Raw genomic sequence first — 25,065 nt, 5'->3', positions numbered from 1 at the left:
AAGCAAAAAGCACATTATTAAAGATATAAAACCAAGCTTTTAGAAATGTTAAAAGTTAGGACAAACTTTCAGGAACGAAATGTTCTCTGAGTCATGTGAAGGCTGACAATATGTGTGTGCGCAGTTTCGATCAGCACACAAGATCTGTAGCTAAAAACAGGAAACTTTTGCTGACATGACAAGTTGTTCTGTCTGATATAAATAATGTTGGACATGAGATCATGAGCACATGAGACCATGAGCTAAGAAGTCTGGGTTTAAGGTAACAAAGGTTTTTTTTACACAGGATGTGTTAAGGTATATAACATTGGCGAAAGGGACTAGCCTTCGCCTTCTCATGTCAGATGCTCTCTGCGTGAGAATGCCATGGGCCTTCTCATACTTAGACATTGTCTGTATGTTGAACGCCTATTTCTTGCAAGAAATAAAATACTTTGTTTAATCCTTTGAGAAACGACTTTGTCTCCTTCATCCAGGTTATTGAATATTGATAATTTCCACAACAAATGGCGACGAGGATGCGATTGCAACACCGATGATCGTTGTGAGGGGAACAATTGACTGATCATCCCGAGAGAATACTCTACGGCTCAAAATCCTCAAGCTTAAGGAAAGAGAATTGTTCAACTCCTCACGACGACCTAGGTGGACGCAATCCCAAGACTAAAGAACTCACAGACAGTGAGACTCACAAGACGGTGAGAAGAGAAAATTTCTTATGTAGCAAATAAGACAAATTTTGGTGATTGATATTTGCGTATTGAATATTTTTTTTTTTTTTCTTTTCCTAAAAAGTCACGTATTGGATAAAGTAAATTCACAAACAGGTTGGGATAAAGTAAATTCACAAACAAGTTGGGATAAAGTAAATTCCCAAACAAGTTGAGATAAAGTAAATTCCCAACCACAAAACGTATTAAAATTTCCCTAAAGAGCCAGGGGTTTGAGAATAGGCCTGAAATAATTTCTCAAACACCAGACAGAAGTACTTGTCTGGGAAAGACCTATATTGACGAATAAAGGCAATTTTGAAAAGACCTGCATCGACGGATGAAGGCAGAGCGTGGGATGGCTGCGCCAGGGAAAATTTAATACGTAGAGGAGAGCGTGGGTGACTGCGCGAGGAAAAATTGATAGGTAAATATAAAGGAATAAAGGAATAAATAAGATACGCAAATATAAATTAACAAAATTAAGTATTATAGGGAAATTGAACAAACAAAATTGTTTAAGTAAAATGGGTAACGGAAATTCAAAAAAGAAGGATGGAGAACATGTTGATTTCTCGAAAGGTTCATGCAAAGTGCAATATGGGTTAATGGGGGTTTAAGTGTGTCACATTTGACTAAAACTAAAGCAAAATTGGTCGACTCACGTTGTCAAGAAGAAAGACAAGACACATAGCAACCTTGAAAATGACGGATCTGACATTGTTTCTTCTTCTCCCTATTATGGTGTTTTTTTGTGTTGTTTTGTTTTTGTTTTGTTTTTGTTTTGTGAGAATAAGAGAGGAGGACAGGACTCATCCGGCTCATCTTCCAACTCCTCGCAATCCTAAACCAGATTCCAGCCGCCGCAGAAGGACGGGGTCGCGCAGTTCCTAACGCACCACACAAAGAACCATACCACCACTCTGCAACCCTCCAGAAAATGAAAGTAAAGACTTTGTTCTTGGATGGATTGGACAGTGACATTTCAAAAGCAATTCAAAAGAGCTGTGTCGGATGGCAACTGGCCTCTACAGCAGAAATGAGACGACACGCAAGACATCATGAAAGTGCAGCGGAAAATCAACGCAGCCAAGCAAGACAAAGACCTCATGTTGGCCCTGGTGACAATGCAAGGTGTGTATATGGGCAACAACAACTCCAACCATCACCAAATGAACCAGAGAGGCACTGGCAGAGGAAGAGGAGAGGACGTGGTCGTGGAAAAGGACGAAACTGTCAACCATTTCAACAACAACGCAAAGAGCCCTATGATCCAGACAAATGTTTTCATTGTGGACAAAAAGGACATTGGCGTGATGAATGCCCACACGGCGAAGGCGGGGATCAGGCGGATTGAAAGGAGGAGGAGGGGGTGAGCGACGGGGTTCCTGTCTCTCCAGCTGATGAGTATAATTTACCTTTATTTTCTGATTCTGCTCTATGCAATGAAGACTTGCTTGCTAGGGTTTTCTATAAGACTCATATTTCTTTACCCCTTAATAGAAATGACTGTTAATGACGTATCTTTACTATTTCTGCTTGACACGGGAGCTTCCAATTTTGTAATTAAAGCCACAGAGTTTGAAAAACCAATTCCACTCTCTGGTAAGACGACTTCTTACAGAGGTGCAACTGGTCATGTGGCCATAAAACCATATTCGAAAACACTTGAGTGTTCAATTAAAGGGGAAGAATAAAATAAAAAATTAAGCATTGTTTTTTTTAAATTACTAAGTTATGTCCAGTGAATTTAATGCGAAGGGATTTACTTTGTAAATTGGGTGTTTTGTTCACTGTGATGATCAGGGCGTGACTGCTGACATGAGAATGATGCATGAAATTGAAAGCACAGAGGAAACTCCTCTGTTTGTATATGAATGGCAAATTTCTGACACATGTCTGACCACAAAGCGGCTCAGGACAGTGTTGCCATCTTCTGAATCTATGAGAGACTCGGATTTACATTGCACTTCTCATGTAAGCACTGATCATGATGATGAATATGCGCAGCGATGATTTAATGTTGACATAGAAATTGTGACGACTGACTATGTGTATTGGACTGACCAATGGTGTGTTTTGAATGTGAAATTGACTGACAAACAGACAGTGTTTTATGACATGGAAAATATATCACTATATCATATATCACTGGCCAAACCAGTGAAGGCTGAATGGCGTGGCCAGGTGCCATGAACTGACCGACTGGGTCATGATAGATCAAAAACGACTGATCTGCCAAAGTGAAATTACCGTTTGGTTCAAATAGCCATGTCATAAAACAGAAGTTTGAGAGCAGTCACAGTGTTGGATGAGGAAGTGAAACTAAACAGACTGAGTTTAACACAACTCCCTGTCATAACAGACGGATTGTAGAGAGTTTCCAAAATGATTATGGGCTACTGATAAAAAATAAATAAAAAAAATGATGTAGGTCTGATTGCAGATTGTGAGCCGATTCAAATAAAGCCTAAATCTGACTATAGGCAAAAGAAAATGCAGTATCCATGAAAAAGGAAGTGGCAGTTTGCAAGTGCCAGGCTCATACGTAGGGTAGTGATGACCTTTCTAAGGAAAACAGGACAACAGAGTGTAGCAGCGAAGGCTGCAGCTCGACTTCCTGTTCAGATAACCATAGCAATACGGCTGAATGAGGAACTAGGTGACAGAAGCGATACAACAACACGCTTCTGCTTATGATAAAGAGAAATGGAGGAAGGCAGGCCGGGAATATGAAAATGGAAATTGGGGCCCCAAACAATAAATAACAAACCATGTTTACCTTCTCATTTTCTTTCAGGTATATGCAAGTTTGATGCATGGATTGGACCATGTCTCAAAAGGGAGGATGTTTACTATTATGCAAAATAACTGATTTACCAAAGTTTTTTTTCCACAGTGGCAGCAGATTTTTGCAGCAGATGTTTGATTTGTGGGACTAACAATGTGGGGAGGGGTCAGGCAATGATACAGGTGGGGCACCCCAGGCCGCAGAGACCATTCTCACATGTAATGCTAGATTATATTGAATTATCAAAATCTGACAAAAAGAAATACTGCGTAGTGGCAGTCGACATGTTTTCAAAATGGGTAGAAGCCATGCCAACAACAAAGGCAGATTCAAAAGGAGTGGCAAAACTGCTCCTACAGAAATTGTCCCACCATGGGGAAATCCTGAAAAATTATTAAGTGACAATGGTTCACATTTTGTAAACAGTGCAATTTCAATTTGAAACATTTCTGGGTACATCCAGAATCGTGAGGAGCTAACTTACATGAGAATGAGAAAGAGGGGCTGGGAGGCACAAAATCCTCGAACATTGCCTGACACAAGTCGGTGTGAAAATGACATGTTGCAATATTGTGTTGAACTGGATAAGGTGTTCTGTGATATCTCAAAACAGGTCCAGGCAGCAGTTCCAGAGCCAGCTGAGACGGCCCTGCACAGCATCCGGCCAGGAGATTTCGTGTTGATAAAGGATCTGAGACGAAAGCATTGGAAGGCGAAAAGGTGACAGGGGCCATTCCAGGTTTTGCTGACAACTCACAATGCGGTGAAAGTCGAGGAGAGGGCTTCGTGGATGCCATGGGACGCACTGTCGAGAAGCATCAGCTCATGCGGGTAGCTGCAGCGGAAGAAGAATCCCACTCAAAGCTAACGAGTGCCAAACAGAGATCAGACTAACCAGAGGCGTGTCATCCCGTAGGTTACCAATTTGAAAACCACCGTCACTGGAGAGCAGACGAATCAATAGTAAGAGACGATCCTGCAATTTTAGGAGTGGTCAGAACTGTATCAAGGACTTTTGTGGAACTTTAACGGCGTGGGCATTGGAATAACCTGTCTGATCATATCAACTAGACCTGCCCTGAGACCAAAAATACATAGAGAAACGGGACTGATATCGTTCACATAAGAACATTTTCTCGCCTGACAAGGTTGTACTGTGTGGCAATATGTTACTAACTCTTATCCTCTTAATTAATGTGGCTGTAAGCCTAGCACGAGATGATAGCATATAGAGGTGAAAATGACAAAGGGAAAATGGGGTAAGACCATGTATTTTTGTAAGGATCCATGTCAATGGCAAGATGAGTACGGAGGTAATCAGGGTGCTATCAGAGTTTTGATGGTCTATGGACCAGGGGCGGGGTATATCTCACTTCAGGGTCATTACATTAGAATGATGCCAGAGTTTTTGGAATTAGAAGAAATCACTGAAAATTTAGGAGAATTAATAGGGTTAATTCCATGTACTATGTAGAAATTACTGAATGTGAAAATTCTATAGAAATCAAATCAATATCTCCAAAGAAAGTCAAATGTCAGAACCCATCAGAACAAAGCACTAGAGACTTTGACAGGGTAGGGGCAGTGAAACCGCAATTAGGCGACGTATGTTTATGTAAATTAGGGACGCAACAAGGGGTAATAATGGCTGATACAGCACACTGTAAAACCACGATAATCATGAATAATAACAAATGTATAACATATTATTTGAAAATATGCAAAATGTTAGGAATCTCTTGTTGTTTGACTGACGTCTATCAAAATGTATCAGACATAATAGAACACATGAAAATGGCCATAGCCACTCCAGATGAAATGTCATCTTCACTAGATAATTGTTCTTGGGCCTGCAGGGGTGGACGAAATTGTTAATAAGTACCATTATGCCAATCGGATTTTGATTTTGATTTTTCTTTTGATGATTCCATGTTTAATGAATTGTATTTCTAGAATCACTGCTAAGGCAGTGACTGTAACAATGGTGAGAATGAATCCAGGGGAATACACAACAATGATAAGTAGGGTACCAGAGGACGAAGTTAATGTTTTAGTGGCTGATGATGATGAGGAATATGAGAACGAGAGCGAACATGAGTTTGACTAGAAAATTAAGTAACTATGGGGAAAATTTACCTGTTGTAAATTACTATGATTATGGAAAAGTAAATGTCAAATTGTGTGTATGTTCTTTGAATGAACATGGGGTGGATTGTTATGGAAATTTTACATTTAGATGCGTTTCTTTTACTTTTGTATGGGTACAACTTTTATTAGCATTGAAGATGTATTGTTTACTCATGAGAATTTAAAGGAATATAATCATATAAGCAAAAAGCACATTATTAAAGATATAAAACCAAGCTTTTAGAAATGTTAAAAGTTAGGACAAACTTTCAGGAACGAAATGTTCTCTGAGTCATGTGAAGGCTGACAATATGTGTGTGCGCAGTTTCGATCAGCACACAAGATCTGTAGCTAAAAACAGGAAACTTTTGCTGACATGACAAGTTGTTCTGTCTGATATAAATAATGTTGGACATGAGATCATGAGCACATGAGACCATGAGCTAAGAAGTCTGGGTTTAAGGTAACAAAGGTTTTTTTTACACAGGATGTGTTAGGGTATATAACATTGGCGAAAGGGACTAGCCTTCGCCTTCTCATGTCAGATGCTCTCTGCGTGAGAATGCCATGGGCCTTCTCATACTTAGACATTGTCTGTATGTTGAACGCCTATTTCTTGCAAGAAATAAAATACTTTGTTTAATCCTTTGAGAAACGACTTTGTCTCCTTCATCCAGGTTATTGAATATTGATAATTTCCACAACACCCCCATCTGCTCCATGCTTTGTAGTTCTTCAACCACTTTCTCTCGCAGAGCTACAGGTATCCTTCTTGGAGCATGCACAACTGGTCTAATATTTGGATCAATTTCCCAGCAAACAATATGACGTTGTGACGACATCACGTGCTGGTAATTTTTAGTCACGCTCACGTTAGCATAGGATGTCGCCACAACCGTCAAAGTGAAACACCAAAAGAGGTCGCTACGACGTCGCCAACGTCTCCAGTACGTTGTGACAACATCATGACGTGGCTAAGACGTGGTGAGGAGGTAATTGGTCATCAGTTGGTCTTTAGACAACGTTGTGGGAAGGTAAGGAAGCGGCCAAGCGCCGTGGTCACGAGATGATGGGTCATGCCACAACGTCTTTTGTTAGTCTTTTGGTGACGTGACAAACCCACGACCAATACTGACGTCACGTTACGTCACGTGTTTGCTGGGTTGTATGTGGTGTTCTCCTCGTAAACAGCCTAATCCTTCAAATAGATCGTCAAAATCCTTGAGAATGTCACTACTCTTTTCAATTTCATACTTTTAATCATGCCCATTTTTTGACATGCAGATCGTCAGAGAATGGCAGATGCATCATGCTTCATTATTTCAAACAAGATTTTGTATTTCTGTCCTTTGTACACACAATTCAGTGCTTTCTTGCCCAATGGTGCCATCTTATGCCCAGAATATGTAACAAGTTTGCAGCTTGACCTCTGTAGTCTCCCTGCTATGTTTAGCAACTTGTACACTCTTTCTGACATGACATTACATTCAGCTCCTGTATCCAGTGTCACTTTTACATCATTCTTGTTTATCTGGATTGTCTCGACCCATTGTTCATCCTCCTTACTTGAGTTGATGGACATTACATTTCTTTCTTTTTCCACTGTTTGTTATGTGGATAGCAGAAGAACCCAAGCGCAGACAGTATGCAAACACACAAGGTTTATTTATAACAGAAAACAGTGGAAAACAAAACCCACGAGGGGGCAAAACAGGACTGGAGGGCAAAAGCAAAGACAAACTACACTAAGACTTGACTGAAAACTAGACTAACAAACAGCAACACAAACTCACAATTCTCATTAAACAGGATACAGACAAACTACTCACAGCACTATCACAGAGATGAACACGCAATGATTGACAATGAACCGGCACAGGACAGCAAACACATGGGGATTAAAAAGGGAGAAACTAACGAGGGGAACAGGTGACACTGACTAGGTAACAGGTAACACTGACTAGGTAATAATGACAAGACGAGGATAACAAGGGGGCGGGGTAACATAACGAGACAACACAAGCACATGGCCCAACAACAAGAGAATTCATAGGGGGTAGTCCTGGGTGAATGGGTGGAACGGGGGTCTTGGGTTTACGGGGAGCGGGCTGAGGGCGAGGAATCTGAGCAGACTTGGATCGAGACACATGAGAAGTCTTGGGGGAAACAGTCCGGGGTTGAACAGGGACAGGAGGTGCAGTGGGCGACGGAGCGGGAATCATGACAGGGGAAGCAGAGGGTGGCGAGACAAGACTCTTGACCGGAGAAACAGCGGGAAAAGGAACAGGACACATAACAGGGGGTGTAGCAGGTGGCTGTGGAGCAGGAACAGAACTCTCTGAATCGGACTCGACGCTCATGAACACAGACTCGGGATCAGCGCGCTCCGAAGCCGACTCAGAAACCGAGCTCCTCGAATCAGTCATGGAAACAGCGCTCTCAGCGGTTGAATCTGGAACTGTGCTCTCCGTAGTGGAGTCAGAAACAGTGCTCTCTGCCACTGACTCTGGAACCGTCTTCTCTGCAGCAGACTCTGGAACCGCGCTGGCAGAGACTGGCTCAGGAACCGCACTGGCTGTAGCAGCACCCTCAGCAGCTGGTCCAGGGACCGTCGCGGGCTCAGGGGAAGGAAGAGACGGAGAACGGGAAGCCCCCTTCTTTCTCCTCTTTCTCCTGGGGCGAGAAGCAGAGGCCATGACCGGATCTGTGACCGCAGGAACCATGACAGGTGGAGGGGCTTTCTCTGGCTGGGTCGACTCTGTTGCTGAGGACTCAGAAGGAGACTCCCACGAGGCCCGTCTACCTCGTTTCCCATGAAGACCGAAGGAAGCGAATGGAATCTCAGGAGTCGAGTGAGCTTGGTCCCCAAGCGTAGCAACAGCAAGAACGCGACCCTCCGGGATCGCAGGCAGACAGGCAGAGGGTGGAGATCCCGAGGAAGAAGTCTGTGGATCCTCCTGGGAGAAATGATCCCAGAGTCGGGCATAATTCTTCAGGATCCACTCACCCTCGGACGGGACCAGACAGTTGACCCTCTCTCTGTCGGTGGGAGCCGACAACCACCATTGTTCCCGTTGTAACTGGAGCCGGGAGGACATACTGTCTGCTGGGTTCCTTTTTGGCCGGTTCATTCTGTTATGTGGATAGCAGAAGAACCCAAGCGCAGACAGTATGCAAACACTTCTCCTGTATCCAGTGTCACTTTTACATCATTCTTGTTTATCTGGATTGTCTCGACCCATTGTTCATCCTCCTTACTTGAGTTGATGGACATTACATTTCTTTCTTTTTCCACTGTTTGTTATGTGGATAGCAGAAGAACCCAAGCGCAGACAGTATGCAAACACACAAGGTTTATTTATAACAGAAAACAGTGGAAAACAAAACCCACGAGGGGGCAAAACAGGACTGGAGGGCAAAAGCAAAGACAAACTACACTAAGACTTCACTGAAAACTAGACTAACAAACAGCAACACAAACTCACAATTCTCATTAAACAGGATACAGACAAACTACTCACAGGACTATCACAGAGATGAACACGCAATGATTGACAATGAACCGGCACAGGACAGCAAACACATGGGGATTAAAAAGGGAGAAACTAACGAGGGGAACAGGTGACACTGACTAGGTAACAGGTAACACTGACTAGGTAATAATGACAAGACGAGGATAACAAGGGGGCGGGGTAACGTAACGAGACAACACAAGCACATGGCCCAAACAATTGGCCATGCGCTTGTACACAAAACATGATTCTGTCATGATCCTGCCTTACGACCAGAGAAAATCAAGAACACCAAGGCAGAATCATGACACTGTTACTGTACCAATAAACATGTTACCATCTTGTTCGATCACGTGCATTCTTTTACTCTAACTCTGCAGGTCTTTGGTATTACACATCTTTGCAAAATGATTTGTCTTCTGGCAAGACTTACATGTTTTCCCATAGGCTGGGCATTTTCTGTACTCGTGCTTGTTGCCGCATCTGCTGCATTCCTTTCTCATCACTGACGTCTGCTCTGATTTGGTGTCTCTTTTCTTTGGCTTTATGGATTCAACTTTGTGTACATTTACTTCATCATTGAGTGCTTTCATCTGACTCAACGTGATCTCGCTGGACCTGCAAATGTCTATGGCCTTTTCCAATGTGAGATCCGTTTCTCTAAGAAGTCTGCCTTTCAGTTGAACCTCTCTTACGCCACATACAATCCTATCACGAATTAATGAAACGTGCAGATCACCAAACTCACAGTCTTTCGCTTTGCTTTTCAGATCCGTGGCGTACATGTCGATAGTTTCTGCAGGCCCTTGCGATCTCGTGAAAAACACGTGTCTGATGTACGGAAGGTTTTTTCGAGGCTCACAGTAATTTTTAAACTTGTCTTTTAGTTCTTGTATTTTATTTCTTGAATGCAACATACGTTATTCTCCTATGTGCAAGAATACTTCTTGTATTCTTGTAACATAATAAGTCAGATCTTGTATGCAATGTAACGCAACAGCACTTTGTATTATCTCTTCAGTGCACAATTGAATAAGTTAGCTCTTGTGTACAATGCAATGAAACAGTACATAGTTTATGTTATTTTTCAATGCACAACCAAAAGAGTTCTGTATGTATTGCAATGCAACAGCTCCTATTTATGTGATATTTCTTCATTGCACAAATAAATAAGTTAGTTATTGTATAAAATGCAACAAAACAGATTTTATTTTATGTGTTATCTCTGCACAAGTCAAAGTAATTTATTGTATATACAGTGCAATGAAACAACGGCATAGCTTATTTGTATCTCTTCAATGCATAACGGAAAGAGTTGTTATATGCATTCGCTGGGCAAAAAATTTATTGCATTGCAATTCAGAAGCATCTCTTGCATGCTCAACTCAATGAGTCAGATATTGTATCAAATACATATAATGTTATTCTTGAATGCACAACGATATAAGTTAGATCTTGCATGCAATGCATAAATGATTGTTTTGTGTTATATTTCAATGCACAAGGGAAGAAGTTAGTTCTTGTATGCAATGCAACGAAACAATAATTTACAGTTTTTTCAATACATTTAACAAGTTTCCTAAACTCTTAACACAGTTAGCACAACATCCGTCTTTGTAGGCTATACAAGTAACACATTTCTTGTTGCTTTGACACATAATGCATACAGTCAACACAAATTTAAAATGCTTGAACTTCTTTTACTCACAAGCTCAACCAAGACCAAAACATTGTAATTTTACTGTAAAATATACAAATGCTTTCACACTGTATGTCAGAACAGATAACATCATGTTCTAAACATAACTTATATAGGCTAAAGTCAAAGTGAACAGCTGTTCATATTGTGAATTGAAACAAATATATTCCCTGTATTTTATTCCATTGCTACTGAGAAACAGCTTAGTGAATGTTTGCAAATATATAAATTACAGCTGATATCCAAGGAATTACACTCAGGTGTTGAGTTTACTGTATTTCAACCACATGACCATATGTTACTGTATAATGTGAAAGAGGACTCTTTGGGCTGATCTTGTGTGGAAGAGGAACAATATAGAGCAAAGAAAGAAAGAAAGAAAGAAAGAAAGAAAGAAAGAAAGAAAGAAAGAAAGAAAGAAAGAAAGAAAGAAAGAAAGAAAGAAAGAAAGAAAGAAAAATGCCTGCACGGGGGGAGAGGAAGACGAGGGAGAGGAGTGGGACAAGGACCAGGACAAGGGAGAGGAGTGGGGCAAGGACCAGGACAAGGGAGAGGAGTGGGACAAGGACCAGGACAAGGGAGAGGAGTGGGGCAAGGACCAGGACAAGGGAGAGGAGTGGGACAAGGACCAGGACAAGGGAGAGGAGTGGGGCAAGGACCAGGACAAGGGAGAGGAGTGGGGCAAGGACCAGGACATGGGAGAGGAGTGGGGCAAGGACCAGGACATGGGAGAGGAGTGGGGCAAGGACCAGGACAAGGGAGAGGAGTGGGGCAAGGACCAGGACAAGGGAGAGGAGTGGGGGCAAGGACCAGGACAAGGGAGAGGAGTGGGGCAAGGACCAGGACAAGGGAGAGGAGTGGGGCAAGGACCAGGACAAGGGAGAGGAGTGGGGCAAGGACCAGGACAAGGGAGAGGAGTGGGGCAAGGACCAGGACAAGGGAGAGGAGTGGGGCAAGGACCAGGACAAGGGAGAGGAGTGGGGCAAGGACCAGGACAAGGGAGAGGAGTGGGGCAAGGACCAGGACAAGGGAGAGGAGTGGGGCAAGGACCAGGACAAGGGAGAGGAGTGGGGCAAGGACCAGGACAAGGGAGAGGAGTGGGGCAAGGACCAGGACAAGGGAGAGGAGTGGGGCAAGGACCAGGACAAGGGAGAGGAGTGGGGCAAGGACCAGGACAAGGGAGTGGAGTGGGGCAAGGACCAGGACAAGGGAGAGGAGTGGGGCAAGGACCAGGACAAGGGAGAGGAGTGGGGCAAGGACCAGGACAAGGGAGAGGAGTGGGGCAAGGACCAGGACAAGGGAGAGGAGTGGGGCAAGGACCAGGACAAGGGAGAGGAGTGGGGCAAGGACCAGGACAAGGGAGAGGAGTGGGGCAAGGACCAGGACAAGGGAGAGGAGTGGGGCAAGGACCAGGACAAGGGAGAGGAATGTCTTGCAGTAATGTTCTTTTGCAAATAAAGTCTTTACTGCAGCAATTCTGTCTCTTTTTTTTCATAAACTGTACATAAATCCCAAAGAAATTTCTATTTGGCAAAAATGAGAAAAACTGTAATACAAACAAACAAATTTGTACTTATTCCCTCACCCAATGAGAATCGATAACAGAATCGATAAGGAATTGGATCGATAAGCAATATTGATAATGGAATCGGAATCGTTAAATTCTTATCAATTCCCATCTCTACATACCATAGACTCATCAGACAGACAGTAGTCCATATTTGACCTGTTGAACATATATCTTGGCCATTTCATAGAGTCATTTCATAGAATTCTTTTTTTTTAATTTGACCCATTGAATATATTTCTGGCCAAAGAGTCCTTGAACTTGAACTTTCTAACAATTGTCATTGAATCATTCTGATGTTTCATCTGCAATATAGTAGTCAAACAATTTGAGCCGTTGAACATATTTTTGTCCAAAGAGTCCTCGATCTTGAACTTTCTAGACATATTCATAGACTTTTTTTCATGTTTCTTCAGCCATACAGTAGTTAAAATTTGACCCTTTGAACATTTTTCTGGCCAAAGTTTGACTCCTCAAACTTTAACTTTCTATACATACTCCTTGAGTATAGAACATACATACAGAGGTATAGAACATGTATAGAACATACATACAGAATTCAGATGTTAAATCAGCCAGACAAATTGACCTGCTGAACTTTATGGCTGAGGAGTCTTTGATCATGAACTTCCATGGCATACTCATTGACACCTTCTGAAGTATTTATCAGCCAGACTGTAGTTCATTATTGACCTATTAAACATATTTCTGGCCAAAGAGTCTTTTTATTTGAAGTATTTGAACAAATATGTTCAGTAGTTCAAATGTGGACTATTGTCTGACTAATGAAACATCAGAACGAGTCTATGAGTATGTTTTGAAAGTTCAAACCAAGGTCTCTTTGGCCATTCAGGTGTTCATAAGGTCAAATATGGACTATTATGTGTGATGAAACAACACAATGAGTGTATTGATAGTAGGTTAAAGTTCAAGGACCTTTTGGTTAAAAAACTATTCAGTAGGTCAAACATGGACTACTGTATGGCTGATGAAATATCACAATGAGTCTGTGAGTCTGTATACTAGGTTAAAGTTCAAGGACCTTTCGGCAAGAAACATATTCAGTGGGTAAAACATCTACTACTGTCTGTCTGATGAATAATCATTAGGAGTAAATAAGTATGTATAGAAAGTTCAAGATCGAGGACTTTCAATGACTTATACTGATACCATTTGAATGTATGCTAAAATGTGTTAAGACTCTTTCAATTACAGTAGAGATGTCAATTCAAGCGATCACTTTATCTGCATCTAAACAAGCCAGCAACTAGTGAACTAAATGCCATTTCGCATGTCATGTCCTATTCTGACCGGGATTTTCACATACACACTTTTTCGGTTGACCGTGGTTTAAACTCATAACCTTTGTTTAATCATGCCCTATGCATTCTCCACCAATATTATGTAGCAAATTAGCTCTATGAAATATTAATAACCAATCATAACTTGTTATAATTGATTATGAATATTTGGATCAGTTAATCGGATTACCTTGATGTAGCTACATTACCGTAACATTACAACCAATTACTCAGTTCATCCTGTGAACCCTCAATATTGGTTATTAATTAATAGAAATGTACATTTCCGGGGCATGGGAAATGTCTTTCTTACTTAGTACTACTAAGAGCAAGTAGCCAAAAATCTATGATTATTGACTCCGGATATGAGCTTGAGACACAGACAACCTTACGTGTGATATGAAAAAGACTTTATTAACTAGACTAAACTACTCTAACATACACATACATACATACATACATACATACATACATACATACATACATACATACATATACATACATACAGGAAAGAGAGCTGAAGCAGAATATAGGAAAGCAAGAGGTTATAGCATTGTTTGAATTATCAGCAGATCATCAGCCTTGAGCAAACCATCAGTTTAGTTCTAACACGCCCTTCTTTAAAAGGGGTAAGGATACTTAATGTATCAAATAATGAGACTTAAGTTTGATACTTGCATGACCCGCCCATTTGAATTAAACTGTCCTGATGCAATTTGTTGGGCTTCAGTTGATCTTGGTTGATGTTGTTTTGATGAGAGAGAACCAGTGGGAGTCAGAGGATCTTTGGTGAATGGAAAGACAAGGCCGCAGCCTGGCACAAGCTTGTGGGTCCTTGGGGGACTTCTAGTTCAGCATCATCTTCATATTAGGACTTCTCAGGAAGGACCACGAGAGTAAGAGAGCCAGGGTAAGAGAGCATAAGAGGGTGGCTGATCTTGTGATCAGTGATTTTATAGCTTGAAGATGTCACAGCCTCTGGGGGTCTGTGAGCCAATAAGAAGTGTTTCCTTTGGAGGGAAAATTTTACAACCCATTGTGTTCTAGGAGGCATTTGAATATGTAATTTCATTGGGTGTTTAAGAGAAGAATCTTCAAGATTCTTATAATACTAATGCGTCACAAAGTTAGCAAAATGTAATGTAAATGAACAAATGGGGGACGAAATTAGGAGTTTATAGAGACCAAACGTGCCACGCATGATTTTGGTTAACCATAGTTTGCAAAGTTTGAAACATTAACCCATTAGAGTTTACAATAAAACATAAGCCAAACCACATAAAAGGAAAATCATGAGATGGGAAAATTAGATGCATGTTTATACATTTCTCAAGTGGTTATATATATATATATATATATATATATATATATATATAATATATAGAATATATAGGATTAACAGGGTTTATTTCTTCTCCTCAGTCAGAATTAAGTGAGTGTCACAGCCCTCTGGAAATTCCTTTTGGGGTCGTAAAACTTGTCATCAGTCTTAATGTGTCCTGTAACAGGACACCAGGTTCTGCCAGTGGGTAAGCTTAATTTGTGATGTTAGTTTTGGGGGGAGTTTCATAGACCTTTGTTTGGGAGAGTGAGTTTGCTGGATTATTAATGAAATATAATTAATTGTTAGTGCGTGTCTGATTGGTCCATACACTACAGTGGTGGTTGAGGATATTTCCCCCTTCCATATGGAAGCCCATCCATATGTCCCCCAGACATATGTGAAGTGCTTTGAGGTCCCAGAAAAAGCGCTATGTAATGTAACAAATTATTATTATAAATTATGGGTTGATTTAAGTTCTTATATTTTTAACCCACAGTTTTATCCTGAAAGATATATTTTTTTATTACAAAACCCCCAAATCGTCATCTCTTGAATATGTTGATAAAATTTCTTCATTTTATATGCAAAACAAGCAAAAGTCACTTAAATCTCCATTGTTTTCCACTTTTTCTTGTTCAATTTAACCCTCAGGCTTATAAATAGTAAACAAAAAAATGCATTTTCTTTATGTATTATGATGAATTATTCATTATATTTAACCTCGTCATTGTGCTTTTTTCCCCTGTGTATATAATCTTATATTGTGATGTAAGCAAACCCATGCTATTTATGTGTTTTGTTTTTTTCATTATGATTGTTCATTGTTGAAAGATACAACCATGGTATCTTTCCCTGATCTTTATTTTATTTTTTATTAAACCTTTATTTAACCAGGGAAATAATCACATTGAGATAAATATCTCATTTACAAGTGAGCCCTGGCCAAGGTAGCAGCACACAATATACATAACTACATAAAACAGATTACACAACACACACATATACAACAATAAAACAAGATTAAACGTTAAGAGCAAGTGCAGACAGATTTGAATAATTTGTTTAGATGTAACTTGAACTCATTAATTGAAATAAGTACATCAAGTTTGTATGTAACTATAAGTTCTGCAATAACAAAATAACATGAGCGACAGGTGCACTAACACCTCATAACATCAGGTGCCCAACATCACTCGACAGCCCTACCTAAAATGATTTTACTCATCATATGTAATGTCTGTACAAAGGAGATGGACAGCTGCACGAAGATCTCGCCTTTGGAGAAAACTGTTGATTTTATTCTGCGAAAATGTAAGCATTACCCCTTAAAAATTAAAATTAGCCTCCCCCAAAATGAATTGCATTCCTAGCCCACCCCAATGCACAATAATAATGTTAAATGCTGACCAATACTTAATATTACTTTTTTTTTATACTGAAAATTATACATTTTAGTAAAACAAGCTAAATGTAATTTGTTTTGTCATATGACATAGCTATGCTTGAATACACACAAATGCAGTGAACACATCTCGATTTTCAGTCAGGCAATGAATTAAGGCATTATTTAATTAAACAATTTATTTTTATTTACTGACAACAATAAGAAACATGAATAAAAGATTAAAAAAAGTAACAATCACAGTAAATAAATATATACAAGTCAACAACACATGAAACAAAGCTTTATTCATACTTCTTGTTCTAACAATCACATATTTACAGGCGGTGAACCCCACACTGCCATCTCAACACAGCGGTTCTCATTCTTCAGCTTTATTCTGATGAATCAGCTGACCAGCGTTCCCACCTTCTCCTGTCTCTGCCGTCCATCATGTCCCTCATTGGTGCAGTCAGACTGGAATCTGATCATGGATGGGAAAGGGACATGAGGCTATCTTTGCCTGAGTGCATTGTCTCCCTCATCACCACATACAGAGAGTCTGTACAGTACCTGTGAGACTCGTCTCAACAGCATACACTCCTGTGAGAGAAGCATAGTAGAGTGAGCCTTTAACATGCTGTAAGACAAGCTGGTGCTCTATTTTCTTCATGGCCAGAGGTGAGCCATGACTTGTGCCTAAAGGTTGTTGCTTGCTGCTGTGCTTCACAATCTGAGGCAATAAGGGCCGGTGGAGGGATGGAGGGTCTCATAAGGGCCGGTGGAGGGATGGAGGGTCTCATAAGGGCCGGAGGAGTGATGGAGGGTCTCGTAAGGGCCGGTGGAGGGATGGAGGGTCTCATCCATGGCACCATTTCCAGGTATCAGCTCTGGGCTCCTAATCCTCAGTGATGATGATATACCAGTTTGCAGGAACTTCACAATCCTTCCAAAAATACACAAAACATAATAAAAAACAGACATGTTAACAGCACAATGTCATTTTGATTTCTGTATTACAAGTAACAAAATGATCTTACTTTTTATTTTATTTTAATTTAAGTTTTCCTTTTATGAGCACAATAAACTTTTACATGTTGAGGCTGATGCTGATGTGTTAACTCACTTTTTATCCAACATAAATGTTCCTCAATTTATCAACAGTACCAATGGACAAATAAAATAGATAACATATGTGTCACGGATACAACGGAAGCGGACAGGTGGTAAGTTGAATAGAAGTTTATTGAACAAGGTGCAACAGATCCGGGATGCAATGGTGAGTAGATACATTGAAGTTAGAGTTCACAAAGACTTAACTGAATGGTAAACAATGTCTCTTGGTTGTAGATGCTGGCGAAAGGGTTCGCGAGGGTTATTAATGGAAGGCAGACGGATGGTTGAAGACAGCAGATGGGAGACACCGAACACGACAGGTAAGTAGATTCTCTGAGGTGAGTAGCGTAGATGAGTCTGTATGTCAATGGTGTTTGACGAGACCAGACAATGACTGGTGAGTGAGAGTGGTGTATAAAGGGTGTGACTGATGAAGAGGCCAGGTGAAGGTGATTAGAACTCAGGGGAAAGTGAACGAGTGGGTGGAGCGAGTGATGATGAGGATGGAGTGAGTGATGATGAGGGCGTGGCTGTGACAGTACCCCCCCCTCCCGAGGCGGCTCTTGACGGCTGAGAAGAGGGGCGAGTACGGCGACGAGGTCTCCCACGACCTCTGGGTGCAGGACGGTCAGGATGGTCGGCATGAAACTGGGTGAGAAGAGTAGGGTCAAGGATGTCATCTCGATGAACCCAGGAGCGTTCCTCAGGTCCATAGCCCTCCCAGTCGACCAGGTATTCCAACTGGGAACCTCGTCGCCGAGAGTCCAAGATGTCGTGAACTCGGTAGATGGACTCCTCTTCTACGGGAACGGGAGGAGGAGGCACGTCATCCTGGGCAGGAACTGAGGAGGGAGGAGTGACAGGTTCAGTGTGAGGTTTCAACAGAGATACATGGAATGATGGTGCAATTCTATACTCAGGTGGAAGGTTGAGACGATAAGTGACGTCATTGAGCTGCCTCTGCACCGTGAATGGTCCGATGTATCGAGGACTCAGCTTTTTGCAGGGCAGGCGGAGGCGTATGTCTCGCGTCGAGAGCCAAACCTTTTGACCAGGGTGGTATTGAGGAGGTTCGGTTCTGTGACGGTCGGCTTGTCTCTTGTGTCTCCGCACTGCCTGCTGAAGGTGTACATGAGCTGAGTCCCATACCCTCTCGCTTTGATGGAACCAATAATCGACAGCTGGAACTTCTGACGGTTCACCTGACCAAGGGAAAAGAGGAGGTTGGTACCCTAAGACACATTGGAATGGGGTGAGTCCAGTGGTACTTTGTCTAAGGGAGTTTTGGGCATATTCTGCCCAGGGGAGGAATTGGTTCCAGCTGTCTTGGTACTGGTGGCAATAGGATCTGAGGTAACGTCCAATCTCCTGGATCTTCCGCTCAGTCTGACCGTTAGTCTGAGGATGATATCCGGAAGATAGATTAACCGTGACTCCGAGGAGTTTGAAGAAAGCCTTCCATACCCGAGAGATGAACTGAGGTCCTCGGTCCGATACGATTTCTTCAGGGATGCCGAAGTTTCGGAAGACGTAGGTGAAGAGAGCTTCGGCCGCTTCAAAGGCAGTAGGAAGTCCGGGCATTGGAATCAACTTGCATGATTTGGAAAACCGATCCACTACAACAAACACACAGGTGTATCCATTGGATCGAGGGAGGTCAGTCATAAAGTCAATGCCTAGATGGGACCATGGACGCTGAGGAATGGGTAGAGGCACTAATTTACCCTCAGGGAGCTTTCTGGGAGTGTTGGTAATGGCACAGACTGAGCATCCACTGATGTAACGTGAGACGTCCTAAGAGATGGATAGCCACCAGTACCGTTGACTGAGGAGCGAGAGGGTACGCCTACTACCTGGATGTCCAGAGCCCGGAGCGGTGTGAGCAGAGTCCAGAAGGGTGGTACGGAGCTGAGGTGGTACAAAGGTGAGCCCTTCTGGACCTCCCGGCGGAGCAGGTTGGAGATTATTAGCTTGGGAGATTTGCTCATCAATGTCCCATATGATGGGGTTGAGGAAGATGGCTGGAGGAAGGACAGGTTCAGAAGAGTTTTCTTCAGAGGAAGATTGGTGAAGACGGGATAAGGCGTCTGCTTTGACATTCTTACCGCCAGGGCGATAGGTGACACGGAAGTCGAACCTGGTGAAGAAGAGTGCCCAGCGGGCCTGACGAGGATTCAATCTTCTAGCTTCTCTCAGATACTCAAGGTTTCGATGATCAGTTATAACCTCAAATTGGTAGTTAGCCCCCTCCAGCCAATGCCTCCACTCTTCCAGTGCTAGTTTGATAGCCAGGAGTTCCCGGTTGCCGACATCATAGTTGTGCTCCGCCGGGGACAGCTTCTTGGAAAAGAAGGCGCATGGATGGAGTTTGGGAGGCTCACCCTGCCGCTGAGATAACACAGCCCCAACACCGGTAGATGAAGCGTCCACTTCGACGATGAAAGGAAGATCGGGGTTGGGATGAACCAGTATTGGGGCGGTAGCAAATGCGTTCTTGAGTTCGTGAAATGCTTGGAGGGCTTCTGAGGATAAGGACAGAGACTTGGGCCGGCCTTTCAGCGATGAGGTCAACGGAGTACTGATGAGACTGTAACCCTTGATAAATCTTCTGTAGAAGTTTGCAAATCCTAAAAACCGCTGGAGCTCCTTGACTGAAGTGGGTTGTGGCCAGTTGTGAATGGTTTCCACCTTCCTCTGGTCCATTTGTACCCCATGTTGGTCAATGATGTAACCCAGGAACTGTACGGATGGGATATGGAATTCACACTTTTCGAGTTTAAGGTACAGTTTATGTTCTCTCAGTTTTTCTAGGACTTGATTGACGTGTTTGCGGTGTTCAGAGAGTGAGGAAGAGAAGATGAGAATGTCGTCGATGTACACTATTACGAACCGATTGAGGTAGGTTCTGAAGATCTCGTTCATGTAACCTTGGAAGACTGCTGGAGCGTTGGACAGTCCGAAGGGCATAACGAGGTATTCATAATGGCCGGAGGGAGTGACGAACGCGGTCTTCCACTCGTCACCCCGTCGAATACGGATGAGATTGTAGGCCGAACGAAGATCTAACTTGGAGAAGATTTGAGCCCCACGCAACTGTTCCAAAGCCGCTGGGACCAGAGGAAGAGGATAGCTGTACTTGATGGTTTGGGAATTCAGGTGTCTGTAGTCGATGCACGGCCGCAAGCCTCCATCCTTCTTACCCACGAAGAAAAAACTCGAAGCGGCAGGGGAGGTAGATGTACGGATGAATTGCTGATGAAGAGCTTCCTCCACATACTCCTCCATGGCCTTCTGCTCCGGGATGGACAGGGGGTAAATACGGCCTTTGGGTAAGGTGGCTCCAGGTAGCAGGTCGATAGCGCAGTCCCATGGCCGGTGAGGTGGTAATTGGGTCGCTAGTTGTTTGCTGAACACATCCTGGAACGCCCCATACTCAGAGGGAATCGTCACAGAATGTTGGACTTCAGGACTCTCGACTGTGGTAGAATTGACTTGACACGATGGGTTTATCTTACATGGAGAGGAAGAAGATGATTTTTTGATTGAAGACAAGCAGTTAGAAAAGCACTGTTCACCCCAGCGTAAGATCTCTCCAGTTCTCCAATTGACAGAGGGTTGGTGTTGTACCATCCATGGGCGTCCCAGGATGAGTTCAGCAGTTGACTCCTCCAGCACCATGAATGACATCCTCTCTGTATGAAGACATCCAATCTGTAGAGTGACAGTGGGTGAAAAGTGACGAATTCTTCCTCGACCCAGAGGTTTACCTTGAATGGTTTGTACTCGGAGATCTTGATGCGTTCTGATCTTTCGAAGGTTTAACTTTTGGAGTAATTGGGTGGAAATTAAGTTCCCTTCGGCACCGGAGTCGAGTAAGGCTTGCGCGGAGACACAAAGACGAGGGGTGAGTAGCAGAACCATGGTACGATTGAGAGTTTCAATTTTAGGAGGAACTTGAATGGTGCTTACCGCAGTACGCGGAGGTCGAATGGGACAGCCACTGAGGAGGTGTTGATCGGAAGCGCAATACATGCACAAGTGATACTGGATCCTTCGTTGACGTTCGATTGAAGTGAGACGAGAGGAGTCTATTTGCATGGGCTCTGGTGCTGGAGGAGCGGCAGACGGTGCAGAGGACGGAGAACTTACAGCGGCTGATGCAGGATGTTCACATGCTGAGAAACGCTGGGAAACTTGAATGGTCTTTTGAATGAGATTTTCGAGACCCATTGAGTCATCAAAAACGACCACTAGCTGACGGATTCTCAAACTCAAGCCACGTCGAAACACTGTAATTAAAGCTGTTTCGTTCCAGTCACTGGAGGCCGCTAGGGTGCGGAAGCGAAGAGCGTAGTCGCAAACGGAATTTGAGCCTTGATGTAGATTGAAGAGTTGATCGTGAATGGACAGTCTATCAGCAGATAATCCAAATACGATCTTGAAATGTTGAAGAAAACTGGAGAGAGATTTTATGATGGGTGAGTTAGAATTCCAGATGGAATGTGCCCATTGGAGAGCGCGGCCAGATAACAGAGATATTATAAACGCCACCCGGGCTGAGTCGTTAGAGAAAAGATGAGGTTGCATCTCAAAGTATAATGATACTTGCAGGAGGAAGCCGCTGCAGTTCTCCGCCTCGCCTGAGTATGTCGCTGGCCGGGCCATGGGACTCGCAGAGGCAGCTCCCGAAGCAGCGGGTGTTTGCGGAAGTGAAGGGAGGTGAGGATTTTGAGAGACATCAGCGATGAATGAAGGATTAACTGGTGGATTTTGTTGTAAGGCTTGACTAACAGCTTGAACCAGATCCGCGAAAGTATCGCGCGGTGGTGAATCCTCGGAATCGGCTGCAGCTTGCATGGGGTCTGGTCTTCTGTCACGGATACAACGGAAGCAGACAGGTGGTAAGTTGAATAGAAGTTTATTGAACAAGGTGCAACAGATCCGGGATGCAATGGTGAGTAGATACATTGAAGTTAGAGTTCACAAAGACTTAACTGAATGGTAAACAATGTCTCTTGGTTGTAGATGCTGGCGAAAGGGTTCGCGAGGGTTATTAATGGAAGGCAGACGGATGGTTGAAGACAGCAGATGGGAGACACCGAACACGACAGGTAAGTAGATTCTCTGAGGTGAGTAGCGTAGATGAGTCTGTATGTCAATGGTGTTTGACGAGACCAGACAATGACTGGTGAGTGAGAGTGGTGTATAAAGGGTGTGACTGATGAAGAGGCCAGGTGAAGGTGATTAGAACTCAGGGGAAAGTGAACGAGTGGGTGGAGCGAGTGATGATGAGGATGGAGTGAGTGATGATGAGGGCGTGGCTGTGACAATATGTTTAGTTACTTTATCATATAATATATAAACAGTGTTGACAACAGTAAATTCTCCTACACAATAGGACACATACATCACTCACTCGGATGTCTATTTCATGTTGTAATGTGCTCATCTGCGATATTTATCTAAGTTTTTTTCGAAACCGCATATTTCCCTATTATAGGCTATAGTAGGGGAAAAGCAGTAGGCGAGCGAAAAAGTTTGTACGAATCCTTTGCATTCATAAAATTACCCGAGAATTACCCTCTTATATACTGTCTATGGAATTACCTGGGTGACGTACTAATCTCGCGAGATTCGGACGTACGTATACTAATAGTGCGTTCGAATATGCCTATTTACCTACTTTATAGTAGGAGAAAACAGTATGTGAAAGAAGTAGTACGTTCGAAACATCAGTATTCATAAAAGAGTAGGCGAGAAGTTCCTGGATGACCTACTGCTTCTGCCCAGATTCTGATGCATCCATCGACGGATACTTTTCTATCCCACGAGGCCACGGGAGAGGATATTTAGAGGTCATTATCGAACATCACGGGTGTTTTCAAATGTGAGTAAACACAGTTCCTTGTGTTAAAATATGTTGAAATGGCGGTCGACTTCCGGAAGGTAGATGGAGTAGACGTGTTTGCGTGTTTCTCCCGCTTTTACTGTTTCGTTTGAGCCAATCTATACATTTATTTCAGTTTTAAACGGTTCACACGGACGAAATTTATACACCTTCGTTAACATGACTTCCAAATCGAGTAAGCAAAGCAAAAAAGAAACCAAAACGGACCTTGCAGATGGCGATTCCGGCGAGCTCAATATGGCGGGGATTGCTAAACTATTGGATGAACATCGTCAGGCCCTCTTGTCCGAATTTAAGTCGTCCATATCCTCACTCGAGGCCAAGGTAGACTGCGTTCAATCAGCGGTATCTGACCATTCCTACAAGATTGCTTCTCTTGAGTCCAGTGCTAATGCGCTGGATGAACGCGTGCTTGCGCTGGAAGCGACTTGTACCGCGCTGTCTGACAGCAACGCTAAGCTGCTTGCTAAAGTTTCGGATCTTGAATCTCGCAGCCGCCGTAATAACATTTGCATAGTTGGTCTACCGGAATCGATTGAGGGACCCCGTCCTTCTGCCTACTTTTCTCAGCTCTTGTTTGACGTCATGGGAGAGGATGTTTTGCCTTCTCCACCGGAGATCGATCGGGCCCATAGGACCCTCGTCAACAAACCCGCGGCTGGAGAAAAGCCGCGCGCTGTCATCATCCGGATTCACCGCTATCAGCAAAAAGAGCGGATTATCCGCGAAGCTCGAGTTAAAAGAGGCAAGTTGATGTTCCAAGGTAACCCCATTGCTATATACGAGGACTATGCGCCCGAAGTGATGGCACAACGGTCTAAATATCGGCGGGTGATGGCGGATCTGTATAACCTGGGACTTAGACCAGCTCTACTTTTCCCTGCGAGGCTGTCCATCAGGACCAAAGATGGGGGTAAGAGGTCGTTCTCGTCGGTGACTGAGGCTGAAGATTACGTGGCATCTGCCCGAGCTGACTCTTCTTTGTGATGCGATTCGTCCCATATATCATTTTTCTTTTCACTTTAACCTGACTGTCAGCTGCACATTTCAAACACATGGGCTGCATATATTGTGTTTTGGCTTGTATACGGGTGCACATGTTATATTTGGTTTATTTTTGTGCTTGTTTGTTTTGTTTGTAATTTTCGCGAGAGCATCTGGACTTACTGACTTTGTTTGAAAGTGGTCCATTCACTGCATTTATACTAATATTATGTTGGACCAAGAGCTTGATCTGGACTAGGCCACTGGATATGTGGTCACAATAACTTTGAATTTCAGGTTTTATATCAAGTTCAATGCGTGTTTCATACGTAGATTTTCATACGTAGATTCAGTTTTGCTGACAGTTTCTTTCTCTTTTTTTTTCTCAGCTAATGCATTGGTAGTACCTATTCAGTTTTAGTTCGACAGTGGGCCATTTTGTCATGATTCTGCCCTCGTGTCCTTGATTTTTCTCTTGTCTTGAGGCAGGATCATGACAGACCCATGTTTTCTGTGCAAGCACATGGCCTTGTGTTTGGGCTGTGTGCTTGCGTTGTCTCGTCACTTAACCCCGCCCCCTTGTTCTCCTCGTTAGCCTTCATTATTGTCTAGTCAGCTTCACCTGTTCTTGTCATTAGTGTCTCC

General features: G+C 43.0%; 1 long non-coding RNA gene across 1 annotated transcript in view; it reads right to left on the bottom strand.

The window, feature by feature from the left end:
• Nucleotides 1-5,462: 5,462 nt before the first annotated feature.
• LOC306983987 overlaps nucleotides 5,463-25,065 on the bottom strand; it is a 151,193-nt gene continuing 131,590 nt past the window's right edge. The window contains exon 2 of the long non-coding RNA XR_013794460.1: nucleotides 5,463-6,210. This is a non-coding gene — a long non-coding RNA (uncharacterized lncRNA). The remainder of the gene's footprint in view (nucleotides 6,211-25,065) is intronic.

Source organism: Phoxinus phoxinus, assembly GCF_949152265.1.
Source record: "Phoxinus phoxinus genome assembly, chromosome: 17".
Lineage (NCBI taxonomy): Eukaryota > Metazoa > Chordata > Actinopteri > Cypriniformes > Leuciscidae > Phoxinus > Phoxinus phoxinus.
Note: the sequence above shows the minus strand (reverse complement) of the source record. Positions and strands in the feature narration are given on the sequence as shown.